This window comes from Chlorocebus sabaeus, chromosome 12 (genome assembly GCF_047675955.1).
Source record: "Chlorocebus sabaeus isolate Y175 chromosome 12, mChlSab1.0.hap1, whole genome shotgun sequence".
NCBI lineage: Eukaryota > Metazoa > Chordata > Mammalia > Primates > Cercopithecidae > Chlorocebus > Chlorocebus sabaeus.
In genome coordinates this window covers 98,121,735-98,141,141 of record NC_132915.1, presented here as the reverse complement: position 1 = coordinate 98,141,141, position 19,407 = coordinate 98,121,735, and the positions used below count along the sequence as shown (strand labels likewise).

Sequence of the window (19,407 nt, the reverse complement as noted above, 5' to 3'; positions counted from 1 at the left end):
TTTGACCATTTTTAATGGGGTTGTTTGTTTTTTGCTTGCTGATTTGTTTAAGTTCATTATAGATTCTGGGTATTAGACCTTTGCCAGATGCATAGTGTGCAAACATCTTTTCCCATTATGCAGTGTGTCTATTTACTCTGTTGATAGTTTCTTTTGCTGTGCAGAAGCTCTTTAGTTTAACTAGGTCTCATTTGTCAATCTTTGTTTTTGTTGTAATTGCTTTTGTCATTTTCATCATGAAATCTTTGCCAGGGTTGATGTCCAGAATGGTATTTCCTAGATTTTCTTTTGGGGTTTTCATAGTTTTGGGTTTTATGTTTAAATCTTTAACTCATCTTGAGTTGATTTTGTGTATGGTGAAAGGAAGGGGTCTATTTTCAATCTTCTGCATATGGATAGCCACTTCTCCCAGCACCATTTATTGAATAGGGAGTACTTTCCCCATTGCTTGTTTTTTGTCAACTTTGTTAAAAATCAGATAGTTGTAGATGTGTGGCTTTATTTTTGGGTCCTCTGTTCTGTTCCATTGGTCTCTGTATCTGTCTTTGTACCAGTACCATGCTCTTTTGGTTACTGTAGGCTTGTAGTATAGTTTGAAGTCAGGTAGTGTGATGTCTCCAGAATTGTTCTTTTTGTTTACCATTGCTTTGGCTATTTGGGCTCTTTTTTGTTCTATATGAATTTAGAATAGTTTTTTAAAAAATTATGTGAAAAATGTCATTGACCATTTGATAGAAATAACATTGAGTCTATAAATTGCTTTGGGCGGTATGATCATTTTAACAATATTGATTCTTTCTATCCATGAGCATGGAAGGTTTGTCCATTTGTTTGTGTCATCTCTGATTTCTTTCAGTAGTGTTTTTTTTTTTTTTTTTTTTTTTTTTTTTGAGACGGAGTCTTGCTCTGTAGCCCGGGCTGGACTGCAGTGGCCGGATCTCAGCTCACTGCAAGCTCCGCCTCCCGGGTTTACGCCATTCTCCTGCCTCAGCCTCCGGAGTAGCTGGGACTACAGGCGCCCGCCACCTCGCCCGGCTAGTTTTTTGTATTTTTAGTAGAGACAGGGTTTCACCGTATTAGCCAGGATGGTCTCGATCTCCTGACCTCGTGATCCGCCCGTTCTCGGCCTCCCAAAGTGCTGGGATTACAGGCTTGAGCCACCGCGCCCGGCCTCAGTAGTGTTTTGTACTTCTTATTGTAGAGATTTTTCACCTCCCTGGTCGGCTGTACTCCTAGGTATTTTGTGTGTGTGTGTGTGTGTGTGTGTGGTAGTTGTAAATGAGATTGTGCTCTTGATTTGGCTCTCAGCTTGGACATTGTTTGTGTATAAAAATGCTACTAATTTTTGTACATGGATTTTGTATACTGAAACTTTACTGAAGTTGTTTATCACTGCTGACATTTTGTTAAATTTTTTTCTACTCTTTTGTAGTTCCTTTCTTCCTTAATCACCTGCTTTCTTCTTTTATGATAGAATGATTTTTTTTGTAGTGGTATGCTTTGATTCCTTTCTATTTCTCTTTTGTGTATTGACTACATGTTTATTCTTTGTAGTTACCACAAGGCTACACAAAACCTTTTATAATTACAGTAGTCTATTTTGAAGCTTATGACAACTTAACCTTGACTACATATGAAAACTTTACACTTTATCTTTTCTCCCCATATTATGTTATTTTTTTCCTTCAATTTTTATATTAAGTTCCAGGGTACATGTGCAGGACGTGCAGGTTTGTTGCATAGGTAAATGTGTGCCATGGTGGTTTGCTGCACAGATCAATCCAACACCTAGGTATTAAGCCCAGGATGCATTAGCTATTCCTCCTGATGCTGTCTCTCCCCCTGCAGCCCCTGACAGGCCCCAGTGTGTGTTGTTCTCCACCCTGTGTCCTTATGTTCTCATCGTTCAGCTCCCACTTATAAGTGAGAACATGCAGTGTTTGGTTTTCTGTTCCTGCATTAGTTTGCTAAGGATAACAGCTTCCAGCTCCATCCATGTTCCTGCAAAAGACATGATCTCATTCTTGTTTATGGCTGCACCATATTCCACGGTGCATATGTACCACATTTTCTTTATCCAGTCTATCATTGATGGGCATTTGGGTTGATTGCATGCCTTTGCTATTATGAATAGTGCCGCAATGAACATATGCATGCATGTATCTTTATAATAGAATGATTTATAATCCTGTGGGTATATACCCAGTAAAGGGATTACTGAGTCAAATGGTATTTCTATTTTATTTTACTATATATATATTTTTTGAGATAGTGTCCCACTCTGTTGCCCAGGCTGGAGTGCAGTGGTGCGATCTTGGCTTACTGCAACTTCTGCCTCCCAGGTTCAAGCGATTCTCCGGCCTCAGCCTCCAGGGTAGCTGGGATTCCAGGTGCCTGCCATCATGCCTGGCTAATTTTTTTTTTTTTTTGTATTTTTAGTAAAGATGGGGTTTTACTATGTTGGTCAGGCTGGTCTTGAACTCTTGACCTCAACTGATTCACCCGCCTTGGCCTCCCGAAGTGCTGGGATTACAGGCATGAGCCACTGCGCTTGGCCTCAAATGGTATTTCTGCTTCTAGATCATTGAGGAATTGCCACACTGTCTTCCACAATGGTTGAACTAATTTACAGTCCCACCAACAATGTAAAAGCATTCCTTTTTCTCTGCAACCTCACCAGCATCTGTTGTTTATTGACTTCTTAATAATAGTCATTCTGACTGGTGTTTTTGCATCCAGGAATTTATCAATTTCTTCTAGATCTTCTAGTTTATATACATTGAGGTGTTTATAGTATTCTCCAATGGTTGCCTGTATTTCTGTGGGGCCAGTGGTGATATCCCCTATATCATTTCTGATTGTGTCTACTTGAGTCTTTTCTCTTTTCTTATTAGTCTAGCTAATGGTTTATCTATTTTATTAGTTTTTTCAAAAAATCAACTCCTGGGTTTGTTGATTTTTTTGAAGGAGGTTTTGTGTCTCTATCCCAATGATCTTGGTTATTTCCTGTCTTCTGCTAGCTCGGGGGTTGGTTTGGTCTTGGTTCTCTAGTTCTTTTAGTTGTGATGTTAGGTCGTTGATATGAGATCTTTTTAGCTTTTTGATGTGGGCATTTAGTGCTATAAATTTCCCTCTTAACACTGTTTTAGCTGCATCCCAGAGATTCTGGTACATTGTCTCTTTGTTCTCATTAGTTTCAAATAACTTCTTAATTTCTACCTTAATTTCACTATTTACCCAGGGGTCATTTAGGAGAGATTGTTCAATTTCCCTGTAGTTGTTTTTGGGTGTGATTTTGGGTGAGTTTCTTTATCTTGAATTCTAATTTAATTGCACGTTAGTCTGAGAGACTGTGTGTTATGATTTCAGTTCTTTTGCATTTGCTGAGGAGTGTTTTACTTCCAATTATGTGGTCAATTTTAGATTAAGTGCCATGTGGCAATGAGAAGAATGTATATTCTGTTATTTTTGGGTGGAGGGTTCTGTAGATATCTATCAGGTCTACTTGATCCAGAGCCAAGTTCAGGTCCTGAATATCTTTGTTAATTTTCTGTCTTGAAGATCTGTCTATTATTGTTAATGAGGGTGTTAAAGTCTCCCACTATTATTGTGTGGGAGGCTAAGTTGATTTGTAGGTCTCTAAGAACTTGCTTTATGAATCTAGTGCTGCTGTATTGGGTGCATATATATTTAGGATAGTTAGCTCTTCTTGTTGAATTGAACCCTTTAACATTGTATGATGCCCTTCTTGGTCTTTTTTGACCTTTGTTGGTTTAAAGTCTGTTTTGTCAGAAACTAGGATTGCAATCCCTGCTTTTTTCTGTATTTAATTTGCTTGGTAGATTTTCCTCCATTCCTTTATTTTGAGCCTGTGTGTGTCTTTGGACATGAGATGGGTCTCTTGAATACAGCATATTCATGGGTCTTGACTCTTTATCCAGCTCACCATTCTGTGTCTTTTAATTTGGGCATTTAACCCATTTACATTTAAGGTTAATATTATTATGCCTGAATTTGATCCTGTCATTATGATGCTAGTTGGTTATTTTGAAGACTTTTATATAGTTTCACTGGTCTCTGTACTTCAGTGTTTTTGTAGTGGTTGGTAACAGTTTTTCTTTTCCATATTTAGTGCTTCCTGCAGGAGCTCTTGCAAGGCAGGCCTGGTGGTGACAAATTCCCTCAGCATTTGCTTGTTGGAAAGGATCTTATTTCTCCTTTGCATATGAAACTTAGTTTGGCTAGATATGAAATTCTGGGTTTGAAATTGTTTTCTTTAAAAATATAGCGTGTTGGCACCCAATCTTTTCTGACTCGTAGGATTTCCACTGAGAAGATCACTGTTAGTCTAATGGGCCTCCTTTGTAGGTGACCTGGCCTTTCTCTCTGGTTGCTCTTAACATTTTTTCTTTCATTTTGACCTGGAAGAATCTGATGATTATGTGTCTTGAGGTTGATCTTCTTGTGGAGTATCTTACTGGGGTTCTCTTGATTCCCTGAACTTGAATGTTGGCCTGTCTTACTAGGTTGAGGATGTTCTCCTGGATGATATCCTGAAGTATGTTTTTCAACTTGGTTCCATTCTCCCCATCTCTTTCAGGTACCCTAATCTACCATAGATTTGGTCTTTTTACATAATCCCAACTTGGAGGTTTTGTTCATTCCTTTTCATTTTTTCCCCTATATTTTTCTCTGCCTGTCTTGTTTCAGAAAGACAGTCTTCAAGCTCTGGTATTCTTTTCTCCACATGGTCTATTCAGTTATGGTTACTTGTGATTGCCCTGTGAAGTTCTCATTTTGTGGTTTTCAGGTCCATCATATCAGTTATGCTCCTCTCTAAACTGGCTATTCTGGTTAGCAACTCCTGTATTGTTTTATCATGATTCTTAGCTTTTTTTTTTCTTCAGTGGTTTAGAACATGCTCCATTAACTCAGCAAAGTTCATTATTACCCACGTTCTGAAGCCTACTTCTGTCAATTCAGCCATCTCAGTCTCAGCCCAGTTCTGTGCCCTTGCTGAAGAGGTGTTGTGATCATTTGGAGAAGAAGAGGCACTCTTGCTTTTTGAGTTTTCAGCAGTTTTGCATTCTTTCTCATCTTTGGGGGCTTATCTACCTTTGATCTTTGGGTTGCTGACCTTTGAATGGGGTTTTTGTGGGTTTTTTTTGTTGATATTGTTGTTGCTTTTTGTTGGTTTTTCTTTTAATAGTCAGGCCCCTCTTCTGCTGTGATTTGCTGGGGATCCACTCCAGACCCTAATTGCCAGGCTGCAAAACAGCAAAGATGGCCACCTGCTCCTTCCTCTGGGAGCTCCATCCCAGAACGGCACCAACCTGATACTGGCCCAAACACTCTTATAGGAGGTGTCTGGAGACCCCCGTTGGGAGGTCTCATCCAGTCAGGAGGAATGAGATCATGGACCTGCTTAAAGAAGCACTCTGGTCCTTGGTGGAGTTGGTGTGCTGCACTGGGGGAAACCCCCCTCCAGACCACCCAGGCTCTCCAGAGCCAGCAGGCAGAAAAGCCCAAATCAGCTGAACTGCAGAGACTGCAGCCCTCTCTCCTCCCAGGAGCTCTGTTGCAGGGAGATCAGAGTTCTGTCCATAAAACCCTGGTTACAGTTGTTGAAATTCCCATATAGAAGCCCTGCTGAGTGAGGATAAATGGATCGGGGTCTCACTTAAGAAGCAGTCTGACTACAATCTGCCACAGCAGCGGTGCTGCACTGTGGGGACAGCCCAGACTCCCTGGAGCAGGAAGGCCAGGACATGTGACATGAGTGCAGAAATGGTGGCTGTCCCTCCCCTCCAGGAACGTGGTTGTCTCAGGCAGTCTCCAGCCTGCTACCACTGGCTAGCAGGAATTCCAAGCCACTGGGTCTTAACTTGTGCGGTTCCATGGATGTGGGGCCCACTGAATGACTCCACTTGGCTCTACTGTATTGGTGTACCTTGGATTTGACTATATTCTTACCTTACTGTTATATCTTCATAAGTTTTCATGTTGTTAGTGTTCTTTTGTTTCAACTTGAAGAACTCCCTTTAGCATTTCTTGTAGAATAAATCTACAATACCCACAACTTCTGTTGTCTGGAAATATCTTTATTTCTCCATTGTTTCTGAAGATACCATCATCATGTATAGTATTCTTGATTGGCAATTTTTTTTCTCTGTGCACTTTAAATATATCATTCCATTTTCTTGTAGCCGGAAAAGATTTCTGCTGAGAAATTCACTTATAGTTTTAGAGAGTTTTCCTTGTATGTGATGAGTTCCTTTGCTTTGCTCCTTTTCAAAACTGTCTCTGTCTTTGACTTTAAAAAAAAATTATTTCCATAGGTTTTTGGGGAACAGGTGGTATTTGATTACATGAGCATGTTCTTTAGTGGTGATTTGTAAGATTTTGGTTCACCCATCACCTGAGCAGTATACACCAAACGCAATTTGTAGTCTTTTATCCCTCACCCTCATCTCTCTTTGACTTTTAATAAATTGATTCTAATAAATTGATCTGTGAAGATCTCTTTGTATTTAATTTATTTGAGATTCTTTGGGTTTCACAGATTGGAATGTTCTTTCCCTCTCCAGATTTGGGAAAATTTCTATCATTGTTTCTTTACATAAAATTTCTGCTCTTTTCTTTTTCTGCTCCTTTTGTGATTCTCATAAGGCATATATTGGTTTGCTTGTTGGTGTCCTATAAATCCCATAGGCCTTCCACCCTCTTTTAAATCTTTTTTCCTCTGACTTGATGAATTTGGAGGATATTATCTGGGTAATTTCAAATGACCCATCTTTGAACTTACTAATTATTTCTTCTGCTTGATTGAGTCTGCTGTTAAAGATGTTTATGAAATTTTTCAGTTTAGTGATTGTGTTTCTTACCTTCAGAATTTTCATTTGGCTGTTTTTTTTTTTTTTTGGTTTCTATGTTTTTGTTAAACTTCTAATTTTGTTCACGTATTATTTTAGTGATATGATTTAGTTGTCTATCTGTGCTGTTTTGGAGCTCACTGTTTCTTTATGATGATTATCTTGAGGTTTTTTGTGAGATAGTTCATAGATCTCAATTTGTTTAGGTTCGTTTACTGAGGTTTTATTTTGTTTCTTTAGTGTTGCTCTGTTTCACTGATTATATATGATGCTATGGCCTTTTGTTTGTGTCTGTGCATTTGAAAGTAGGTTCTTTTTTCAGTCTTTATAGACTGACTTTGGCAGAGAGAGTTCTTCGTCAGTCAGTCCATCCAGAGATTCTGAGCTGGCCATCTGGCAAGGTCCCCATGTGGGCTTGCTTTCTCATCTGGTGCCTGGATCAGTGGTGGGTAGACTTGGTGCTTGGGTTCATGGAGGCAGGCCTGGATCCTGGGTTCACTGAGGTTGGCCTGTAGCTTAGATCTGTGTGGCAGGGCTTGCACTTGAGTTCATGGTAGCAGGCATAGATCATGAATCTCTAAGCACAGGCCTGTATCTTGGGCATACGGGAGCTGGTCTGGCACCTGTGTCCACTCAGACTGGCCTATTGACTAAATCCATGTGGGAGTGAGGGCCTAGAGCCTGTGTCCATGGGGCTGGCCTGAAGCCTGAGTCCATGGGGGCACTTCAGACACTGAAGCTGGTCTTAAGTCTGAGTCTATAGGGGCCAGTCTGGTGCTGGAATGGGCCATAACCTAGGTCCAAGGAGTTAGGTCTGGTTTTGAGTTGCAGGGGCTGGCCTGATGCTGGTGTATGGAGTTAAGCCTTTTGCCTGGGAGTTTGAGGGTGGGCTGGCAGACTAGATCTGGCCTTGAGTCTGGTGCTGTGAAAGCTGGCCTGGTGGGTCTGGAGCCTGGGGGACCACCTGGTGCAGGCCTAAAGCCTGGGTCCATGGGAGCTGACCTGTTGCTGTATTGAGCCTTGATCCTGAGTCCACAGGGACTTTTCTGGAGCCCAGGGTGGGTCTGGAACCTAAGACTCTGGGACCGGGATGTTGTTGGGGCCAGCCTGGAGCTTGTCTGGTGCCTGATCTACGTGGTCCAGCCTCTTACCAGTGTTCACTGCAGAAGGCCTGGTACTAGGGTCAGGGGCAAAGTCTGATGCTCAACTCAACTTTCCTTCTCTTGTGTGGAGGGTATCTCTCTCTCTGTTGCACTGCCTGGTCTTGGATGAGGGGTGACAAGAGTAATGTGAAACTGTCCTTGTTACTTGGAGGAAGGATGATATAGGAAATGTAAAACTGTCCTTCCTGTGTCTTTTCTTATTTCTGTGTTCTACCCAGGTGCTGTCACCTCTTACCTGGATTACTCAGTTCTTTAAAAGTATTTTTGTGGATGGAAAGTTGTTTCAATTGATGTTTCTTGGAAGGAACAAGCACTGGAAACTCCTATTCTGGCATCTTGCTGATATTACTTCCTATCTTCTTTTTGTTAAGAGAGCTATCATGATTGAATGTTGAATTATATCATATGCTTTTTCTTCCATCTGTTGAAACAATCATATGATATTGTCCTTTGTTCTGTTAATATGGTAAATCATTTTGATTGATTTTTAAAGCATATTTATATTTTTAATTAAAAATGCATCATTAAAAATTGTCTTTCTGACTCTGTTCTTGTGCCTTCAACATTTTCCAATGATTTCTCATCCTCCAATAATGAAAGTATGCTTGATCCTGACATGGGCAATTTAGCACACTTGGAAGCATCAAAGATTCTGTTGATGTGCTGTTTTTGGTTGTTGGTTTGTTTTACACAGCCTCATAAGAACTTTAGATCTCATGAAATGAACCTTTCAAAGTTGGCCAGGTCAATATGAGGACTTTTTTACTTTTCCAAACTTCTTAATGAAAAGGTAGACCTATTACCTGGGGTTCAGGATAGCTAGTTTTGTTAAAGGCTGTATTGTAGGATAATCTACATTGATATCTCAAACACTGGTCCATTCTGAAAGCTGTTAAAGAAACACATTATTTTGACACTCATTAAAATGGTAAGGAAGACCTTATTCAAGACTATTGCAGTAGGAATATTGCAATAAGGAAAGAGACTGAGCTCAACTTTGAATCCCCAGCAAAGACAGCTAGGGACTTATAGCCAATGAGCAGAGTGAGGAGGCTAGTGGATTGAAAATTACTAAGAGGAGACATCAAGAGTAAGAGGATTCTTGCTAAACTGACCTTAAAGGATTCTTGTTAAAGGGATGAGGAACTCAATCAAATATCAAGGATGGGTGGATTCTTGCTAAACTGGTTTGTGTAGTATTCTTGCTAAGGTTGGACTGGGCAGGCTGAAGACAAGATGGGACCAAGGTCAAGACCTACTCTAGAAGATGGCTCAGAGAAGCCCGACTGAAGTCTGTTTAGGGAGAGAGTTGGTCAATGACTTTAGATACTGTTCCTGGAAAGGAAAACATCTTTGATTAATTTTTGAAAGTTAAATCAACCTCACACTACTGGTAAAATCCAACTGATCATGTTAAATTATCTTTTATGAATGATTTCTTTTACTAATATTTTGTTTGGAATTTATGAGTCTATATTAATCAGTGAAATTTGCTTGAAATTATATTTTTGTGTAATGACATTGTCAGCTTTTGGTATGAAGATTTTTCTTTCCTTCTAAAGGGGGTTTTTGAATGTTCTTTATTTTTTATTATCTGGAAGAGTTCTTGTAAGATAGGAATTAATTCTTTCTTGAAAAACTTAAAAAAAAACCTGTTGTTCTAGCCATCTGGGCTGAGAATTTTCTCTGAGGAAAGTTTTTTGAGTACTGATTTACTTTTCTTAATGGTTATAGATATATTCAGGTTTTAAATTTTTTTACATCAGTTTTGATGTTATATTTTTCTAGAAATTTGTCTATTCAGTCTAAAATGTCAAGTTCATTAGCATAACATTATTTATAAGATCCTCGCATTTTAATATTTGAAGGTATGTAACTCTCATTACTGTTATTGGTTGTTTTTTTTTTTTTCTTGACCAGTTTCACCATAGGGGAATACATTTTATTGATCAACTCCAGTAATCATCGTTTGGTTTTTATGACTTTCTTTATGTTTTTCTATTTTAGCATTTTTTCACCCTCATGTTTATCACTTCTGACTTCTTTAACCCTCCTTGCATTGATTTTACCATTCATTCTCTAACTTCTTATGATGGATGCATATCTCATTATTTTGTAGCTTTTAAAACTTTCCTTACTTTTGAATATATGGCTATAATTTTCTCTAAGGAATGTTTTATTTGCATCCCACATGTTCTGATATGCATCATATTGGTTGTCATTTTCATAAAATATCTTTAATATCATAATTATTTTTCTTTCACTCTTGGATTATTCATAATGTATTTCTCAATTCTTAACTACATGGTATGGTCTTCAAGTACAAGAAAAAAAAAAGATTTTGAGAAATTTTACTCTTCCTACTCGTTCAAGATGGGGCCATTGAAACTGTGGTATACCTGATGTTGACTCCTACACATAATTCTTTATCTACAACCTAAGAAACAGAGGTGTTAAAGATGTTCTGTGTATATTCATAGGAAGAGAAACTTCTCCCAGATGAATTATTATTCAGAGGAGGAGTCAAGGAGCAGAAGGTGAAGTTCTCCCTGGACTTTCTCCTTCTGTTTTCATATTGATCCAACAGCCACACATTATTATATGGCAACTTGACAACAAAGTATTGACTGTCCTGATTACCACAGTTGACCTAAATGTCAAGAAACCTATGTTCAGGTCTGACCCAGCCAAAGCTCTATGTAAACGCATCATGGTATAATAACTTTTCATGTCCAATAAGGATTCCTTTCTTTCCACTAACAGTCAGGATCCAATTTTAGTAAATTATAGGATCTTCTGCAAATCTTACAGGGGAAGCATCTGACCAGATCCATGAGTTACGGCTAGTTTCTCATAGGGGGCTCATACCTGGAAAGGAGATAATGGAAAAAATGGATTGTACAAGATGGGATGTGGACAGGGTATGTCACTAGATACCGAGATTTGCCCATCTGATTTTAGCATGAGAAAAATAGCCAGGGCAAATTTATGAGACTGGGAAATTCTTTTACCTAAGAACTTGTGTTGATGGGGTAAGATAGCTGTACAGCTGAAAGAGGGTAAGAAGTGGCCTGAGGTGGGGTAAGATGATTAAAAGTGAGATACATTTTAGCCCTTTCAGTGATTTCAGGGAATTTAGGTGGAAGGCAGAACAAATTAGCAAAACAAGGGTGAACTCTGGTTTAGAAGGACCTACTCACAGCCCTTTGTGTTCAGCCAAGGACTCTTCTGTCTGAAGTTGTCTGTGAAGTTGTCACCTATCCTTGGGTGGCTTTGTAGTTACCACCCATAGGGTCATTGTGCTGCTCTTTTCTGGTAATCCCAGTTGAAATTAAAGAGCTACTCAGAGTGGCACTCAGAATATATTCCATGATTCTGTATTTCCTTCCAAGGTGAGTCTGCTTTTATATTTTCTTTCGTTAGTGACCAAGGTGAGTCTGCTTTTGTATTTTCTTTCGTCACCTCTGGCCTAGTTCTTTGCCACAATACCTGACATATCTGGATACTTGAAACTATTGTTAATTCAGGAAGGACTGAGTGTTGATATTAATCAGCTAAAGAGAATACCATGGTGTTTTTACCTGCAGAATTTACTCCATTGAATATTAAGTTCCTACAGCTTTTACACATTCATACAAAAAGGCAAAAACAAAGGAGTGATTTCTTCCTTTTAATCACTGTGGGTGGTACAGCTGGGCATAGGCTTGGAGTAGGGGGTCTTAGCTGGGCTGGAGATGGGGGAGGCACCATGGAGAGGATGCTGTGAGTGAAGACCCTGAAGTGGAATGTACATATTCGTATGAGAGAATGACAGCTCATTGACACTCAGAATTTTTATCTGTTAATAATTGTGTTAAGCAAAAAAGGGAAGAAACACTTAAATAAAGAGAGAGGGATGTGTTGGGAAAGAACTCCTTTAACTATTTATTGTTTTTCTAAACTAGTTTTTTGTCTCACTAAAAAGTAATGAGCCATGAGAAAATGGAAAAAAAGTTGACCATTCAAAGAACTCTGCGTTGAGAAGAATGTTCTCATTATACAACCAGCAGAAGAGGCCACAATATAATATAATAATATATAAATTGATATGCATATGGTATGATAATGATAACATGGAAGTTGAAAACTTCCTTAGATAAAAAGACCACAAAGTTAAAAGATGAAGAATTAACTGGGAATATCAGCAACATGAAGCAGATAAGGATATAATATATTTAACACAAAAAAAGCAGTGATACAATTCAATAAAGAGCTCTATCAACACTGCTTGATCCTCATAAAAGGTGCTTGCTCCCTGTCCCTTGCTTCAACCATCCCAAGTACCATCCTCCAATGAGTGGCACCTTTGCATAGGTGGGGAAACCTGCCTATCTGTACTCCCTTCTTCTGAGACTTAGGGGGCTTTAACAGAGAAAGAGAGGTCCTATATCCAGTCCTGCTGTCAACCCAGACTTCTCTCTACCATCCGCTTTTACCTAGAGTTTTCTTTTTAAGAAACAACAGTTGTATCACACAATGTCCCCTCAATATTGCTAGACAAAAGGCAGATATACAGAAGTCAAATGGAGATAACTCATGTTATAGATTAAGAAAGAATATATATATATATATATATATATATATATATATATATATATTATTTGTATGGCATTTTCTCATCAAATGCAAATGCAAAAGCAGTTAGAAAAATACACAAAGATAATGGTGTAAAGTATTAACAGCAGTTGTCTTTAAATGAAAAAATGATGGGTAATTTTTTCCTTTTCCTTAGTTTTTTTATATTTTATATTTTTACAGAATTCACATATATTGTTTTTCAGTAGGGACAAACAGAATAAACTAGGGATTAAAAATGAAGGAATCAAGAACTTGTTCCAATAACTAATAGTCACTCACTGTCTTTAGATCTGTATTGCAGCACTATTTACAACAGCAAAGACATGGAACCAACCCAAATGCCCATCAATGATAGACTGGGTAAAACAAATGTGGTACATATACAGCAAGGAATACTCTGCAGCCACAAAAGGAATGAAATCACGTCTTTTTCAGGGACATGGATGAAACTGGAAGCCATCATCCTCAGCAAACTAACACAGGAACAGAAAACGAAACACCACATGTTCTCACTCATAAGTGGGAGTTGAACAATGAGAACACATGGACACAGGGAGGGGAACAACACACACCGGGGCCTATTGGGGGATGCGGGGGGGGGGGGGAGCGGTGAGGGGAAGGAAAGTATCTGGACAAATAGCTAATGGATGCAGTGCTTAAAACCTAGATGATGGGTTCACAGGTGCAGCAAACCCCAGTGGCACACGTATACCTGTGTAACAAACCTGCACATTCTGCACGGGTATCCTGGAACTTAAAGTGAAATTAAAAAAAAAAAAAGATCTACTCCCATTTGGGTGATTTTGGGCCAGTCTCCTGATCTATCTGTGCCTGGTTTCCTTTCCTCTTCCAGTATTATTCTTGTTCTTAGTTCCAGCAAATAGTATATCTCCTCGGTTCAGCTTTCTCCATGTGGAGGTTAATCCCTATGAATGAACCACTTCCAAAGCTGGTCTTGGAAATGGTCCCTGAAGCTCAGAGTGCTTGATCCTTCCAGGTCCTGTTGACATTTCTTGTGATTGGGTGGGACCTCTTGGTCCCAGACTGAGTTGCCAACTGAGCTTCCTTCTAGACCTAAGTTGTGTCTGGTGTCATTCTTTTGGTGGTCTCACTCTCAGGTTTGAGTATCTTGAACACCTATCAAGTTTACTTATCAAGTCACCCTTGACCATGGCAGACTGAATGTTTCCCTCCACTTGACTAAACTTCACACAGGCTCTTTCCCAAGTCTAGGTTCCTGACCTCCCTTTTCTTACAGCATTTACTTTAGAAAACCTATGAATGATTTCTATGCCTCTTGAAAAATTTAAAAAATTTTAAAAGGCTCTTGCCAGTTTTACAACCCAGGAATATAATTCTCAACGACCTGGGAACAGTCTACTTGAAATGAAATCATTTTATTTTCATATTTCAATCATCAAAATTCATTCAAAATTTCATTTTAATCATTGAGGGTGATGGCACACCTATCCTCCAGGCTCTGTAGGAGGGTAACAACCTAATTTTCATGGACAATTCCTTTTTCCACATTGCAAAACTACCTCCTGTCACAAAGATATGAGAAGTTTGTTTTTTTTGCGGGGACAAAGCCAGCTAGCAAAAATAACTTATGTTCTTTTTCTCACCCCAGCACTTAAATATCCTCCTGCCCTTAGTTTCAGCAGACTTGATTTCATACTGAGTTATGGTGTCTGCTCCGTATTGCAACTGCCTTAAATGAAGTCTTCCCAGTGTGTTTAAATTTGTTCAGTACAATTTTTGCTGTGATACCCTGTAATGATTGCTGGCCACTGCCTCTCTCCAGGTTGCAGCTCTGTCTCTGGCCAGTTGGTCCTTTTCCAGTCCTGCCACATCAGGCATCCTTCATCTGTTAAACTGCTTGCAATACTGAGCATCCATCTTGCCCTGAATTTGGGTTTTTCAAGATTATATTAGAGAAGTCCAATTAGGAAGGCATTCAGAAGAGCCTGGGCCTCTACTCTGGAGAAGTACCCTTTACTGAGTACAGCATTTTCCCAAGCCAAGGAATTTCTGCAAAGCCCCCTTCATGTCCCTGTTCCTCAAGCTATAGACAAAAGGGTTCAGCATGGGAGTGACCATTGTGTATACCACAGATGCAATCATTCCAGCATCTGCTGAGTAGGAGGATGAGGACTGGAAATACACTAGAAAGATGGTTCCATAGAAGAGAGTGACCACTGTCAGGTGAGAACCACAGGTAGAGAAGACTTTGTGCTTCCCCTCAGCAGAGGGGATCCTGAGGATGGTGTGCATGATGTGGGCATAAGAGACCAGGACATAGGTGAGAGGAACGACTCCCGAGAGAGTGGTTTCAGTGAACATCATGATGTGAAAGACCCTTGTGTCTGAACAGGCAAGCTTGAGGATTGGGAGAAGATCACAGAAAAAGTGTGGGATGGAATGGGAGGCACAGAAAGAAAGCTGAGCTATGAGAAAAGTAAGTGAGAAAGCCAGGAGGTGGGAGCAGAGCCAGGACATGGCCACCAGCAGCAGGCAGCGCTGGGGATGCATGATTGTGGTGTAGTGTAGAGGAAGGCAAATGGCCACGTAGCGTTCATACGCCATCACGGCCAGCAGGAAGTCATCCAGCAGGGCCAATGCCATGAAGAAGTGCATCTGCATGAGACACTCAGTGTAGGAGATGGTGTGATGCTGTGTCTGGATGTTCACAGCACCTTGGGGACAATGGTGCAATTGAAACAGGTATGGATGAAAGACAGGTTGGCCAGGAAGAAGTACATGGGGGTGTGGAGATGAGGGTCAGAACCAATGGCCAGGATGATGAGCAGGTTCCCCAGAACGGTGACCAGGTACATGCCCAGGAAGAGCCCAAACAGGAGAGGCTGCTGCTCTGGGTGCTCAGGTAAGCCTAGGAGCAGGAAGTCAGAGATACTGGTTTCGTTTCTAATTTCCTTCTAAGGCGGAAAAAGTAGCAGGTAATTCTGATTAAGTAAGTTATCCTTTAAAAATTACAGAGTCCATGGACATTGGTATGTTTTTCTTTGTTCTTTGGGGAGGTCACTCTGATTCACTAATGGCTGTAATTGCGTGTTTGCAAATACGCACAGATATGGAGACTGTGGACGATGATAATGAAGGGTTGGGATGAAGGTGTTCTTTGGTTTCTAGAATACTGTACTATCGCAAGTTTTCCTCATATATCGCCTGACTGAGACTGAACTGGAATTTACCTTAAAGAACTGCTTCAAGTTTTAATTCTCTCTTTATTTATTTATTTATTTATTTTTTGAGACGGAGTCTGGCTCTGTCGCCCAGGCTGGAGTGCAGTGGCCGGATCTCAGCTCGCTGCAAGCTCCGCCTCCGGGGTTTACGCCATTCTCCTGTCTCAGCCTCCGGAGTAGCTGGGACTACAGGCGCCCGCCACCTCGCCCGGCTAGTTTTTTGTATTTTTTAGTAGAGACGGGGTTTCACCGTATTAGCCAGGATGGTCTCGATCTTCTGACCTCATGATCCGCCCGTCTCGGCCTCCCAAAGTGCTGGGATTAAAGGCTTGAGCCACCGCGCCCGGCCAATTCTCCCTTTAAAACAAACTCTTATAACATCAGTTTTAACCTCAGTGACTTACTGTGGAGCTAATTTGGGGGTCTTGCACATACTAGGATTTAGTGAGCAACACAAGGAGCTCTGTACGTATGTGGGTGAATGTGTGTGTGTGTGTATGTGTGTTGAAGGAGATGGAAGACAGAACAATTTCTTTAGAGGGGAGCCAGTGGAGAGGCAGGGGTCTCTGGCCCCTTTGCCTTTGATGATCATTGTAATGAGTCAATGTGACCATGAAGAGGTTGCAAACTTTAAAACACATTATCATTAAGAGCACACCATTTTAATTTTCGTTATGAACTTCACCATCAACATATTTTGTGTTAAGATCTAGGCTGGGCACAGTGGCTCATGCCTGTCATCCCAGCACTTTGGGAGGCAGAGGCTGGTGGATCACCTGCGGTCAGGAGTTCAAGACCAGTCTGGCCAACATGGTGAAACCCCGTCTCTACTAAAAATACAAAAATTAGCCAGTTGTGGTGGTGTGTGCCTGTAATCCCAGCTACTCGGGAGACTGAGGCAGGAGAATTGCTTGAACGCAGGAGGTGGAGGTTGCAATGAGCCAAGATTGCACCACTGTGCTCCAGCCTGGGCGACAGAGTGAGACTCTGTAAAAAAACAAAAAACAAAAAACAAAATAAAATATATTTTTTGTTAAGATCTAGTCCTTGGCATCCTGGAGACTGGATGGGAAATCCTTTCTCTGCTCCTTGTTCTCAGTCTGACCTTAGTCAATTGTCGAGCCCGTTTGAATCTCTGTTTCCTAGTTTGTACCATGTGCAACCTCACACAGTCACTGAAGTTATTGTTGAAATAACATATATGGAAAGCGGCTCTCATGAATGGTGGTGATTGTTATGTCATTAGTAGCAGTAGAAATGGGACCTTGGGACAGAATGTAATAGGAAGCCTTGAATGCTTTCCAGTTCTGTTTCTCACATGTTTTTAAACTTTGGGAAATATTTACCTCTTTTGAGCCTTGCTGTTTTTCTTTTCTTTTCCTTTCTTTCTTTCTTTCTTTCTTTCTTTTTTTTATCTATAGGAGGTAGCAAATAACCTACCTGATAGTTTTGTTGAGAGGACTAAAATGCTGAAGTCATTCGAAGTCTCTTCATAAACCATGATGTACAATCAAAGCGAGAAACTCCACTGTTCTGTTGGATGGTATCGAAGAACAAATACAACTAACACTCAGTGGTAGCATGTGCTAATGTCATGTTTGTTTAGTGTAGTGATTAAAACATACAATTTTCTTTGGAATCTGACAGAATTTCCCCACTCTTTACTCTCCGTGTGACTTTGAGGAAGTCTTTTTTTTTTTTTTTTTTTTGAGGTGGAGTCTTGCTCTGTCTCCCAGGCTGGAGTGCAGTGGCGCAATTTCGGCTCACTGCAAGCTCTGCCTCCTGGGTTCATGCCGTTCTCCTGCCTCAAGTAGCTGGTACTACAGGCACCCACCACCACGCCCGGCTGGGTCTACAGGCACCCACCACCACACCCGGCTAATTTTTTGTATTTTTAGTAGAGACAGGGTTTCACTGTGTTAGCCAGGATGGTCTCGACCTCCTGATGTGATCCGCCTGCCTCAGCCTCCAAAAGTGCTGGGATTACAGGTGTGAGCCACCGTGCCTGGCCTGAGAAAGTCATTTAACCTCTCTCAGCTTCATTTTCCACATCTGCTTAAATGGGATAGTTACTAAAGTTACCACATTAGAGTAGTTATGAGGATTAAATTCGATAATGATTGTAAGATATTCAGAACAAGACTGATACACTATTAAGTGCTCAGTAAATATGATCTATTATTCTTATTTCTGTTTTAAATAAAATGACAGTGCTTTTTCCTTGTCGTTGTGTCCTGGTTAGAACCTGCATGTTGGGCTTGTAAATTGTGAGGTGTCCATATTGAGAGTCATCATTATCATTGTCCACATCACGAGCACCACTTTTAAATGGTTGTGATTCTACTCATAACTATTCATAGCAAAGCATCTGTTTTTCTGGGAGCAAAGTATAAACTTGGTCAAATATCTTCATCATCAGAGCCCAAATATTATTAATCATATAATGGAAATAAATAAGATCCATCTTGGGCTGGGCACGGTGGCTCACTCCTGTAATCTCAGCACTCTGGGAGGCCGAGGTGGGCAGATCACTTGAGGTCAGGAGTTCAAGACCAGTCTGGCCAACATGGTGAAACCCCATCTCTACTAAAAATACAAAAATTAGCTGGTTGTGGTGGCTCATACCTGTAGTCCCAGCTACTCGGGAGGCTGAGGCACTAGAATCACTTGAACCCGGGAGGTGGAGATTGCAGTGAGCTGAGATTGCGCCACTGCACTCCAGCCTGGGCAACAAAGTGAGACTCCATCTCATAAAACTAAAACAAAAACAAAAACAAAATAAGATCATCTTAATCATTCACCAGTTCAATTTTAAGAAAAAGAAAGGATGTGAATGAGGTTGATAAAATATAAATGGACGTAGAAAAGTAAATTATTGGTATTGACCTGGTGTGATGACTGAGGGTGATTCTGGGAACCTTGCCTGTCCTAGCTGGCTGAGAATGAGTTATGCTTTATTATTGCTCAGGTGCTATACACTGGTTGCCAATGAAGCTTAGAGAAGGATGGTCTGAGACCTCTTCTCTACAATGACCTTAGGCTGGACCTGATGAACACCAGAGTTAACCAGAAAGTGATTGGCAGAAAGAAAGAGTGGAAAGAAGGAGAGAAAGGAAAAAGGGAGAAGCTGTGTGGGCTGCTTGTGTGTGTTTGTACATGCACATGCTCTAGATTCTGCTCTCTTTCCCTATTTCTATGCCTCAGTTCTTACCTGGCAATGCTGGCCAGTCTCAGACTCTGCCACTACCACCAAAGATATTGAGTTCACTCCACTGCTTTCTCTCCAAAAAAACATGGTTGGAGTCACAGATTCTTTCCATGTCTAGGAACAGCATAGATTAAAGTCAGGTCTTCAGTGACACCTCAGGTACAGGAGCCAGGAGACACTGCTGACTTTTCACGTGCAGTGTCTCTTGGGACCCAATCCCAGACCTCCCAGTTAGAGACAAGATAGGGTAATTGTCCAACCTTCCAGCTGTCCCCTCTGGATTATGGTTCCTTGAGTCCCAGCAGTGTCAATGATGCCCCTCGTCAGAACAACCAGGGTTGGGA

General features: G+C 40.6%; 1 pseudogene; it reads right to left on the bottom strand.

Annotated features, from left to right (window-relative positions):
- Nucleotides 1-13,997: 13,997 nt before the first annotated feature.
- Nucleotides 13,998-18,530, bottom strand: LOC103239909 (olfactory receptor-like protein OLF4; annotated as a pseudogene).
- Nucleotides 18,531-19,407: the final 877 nt, after the last annotated feature.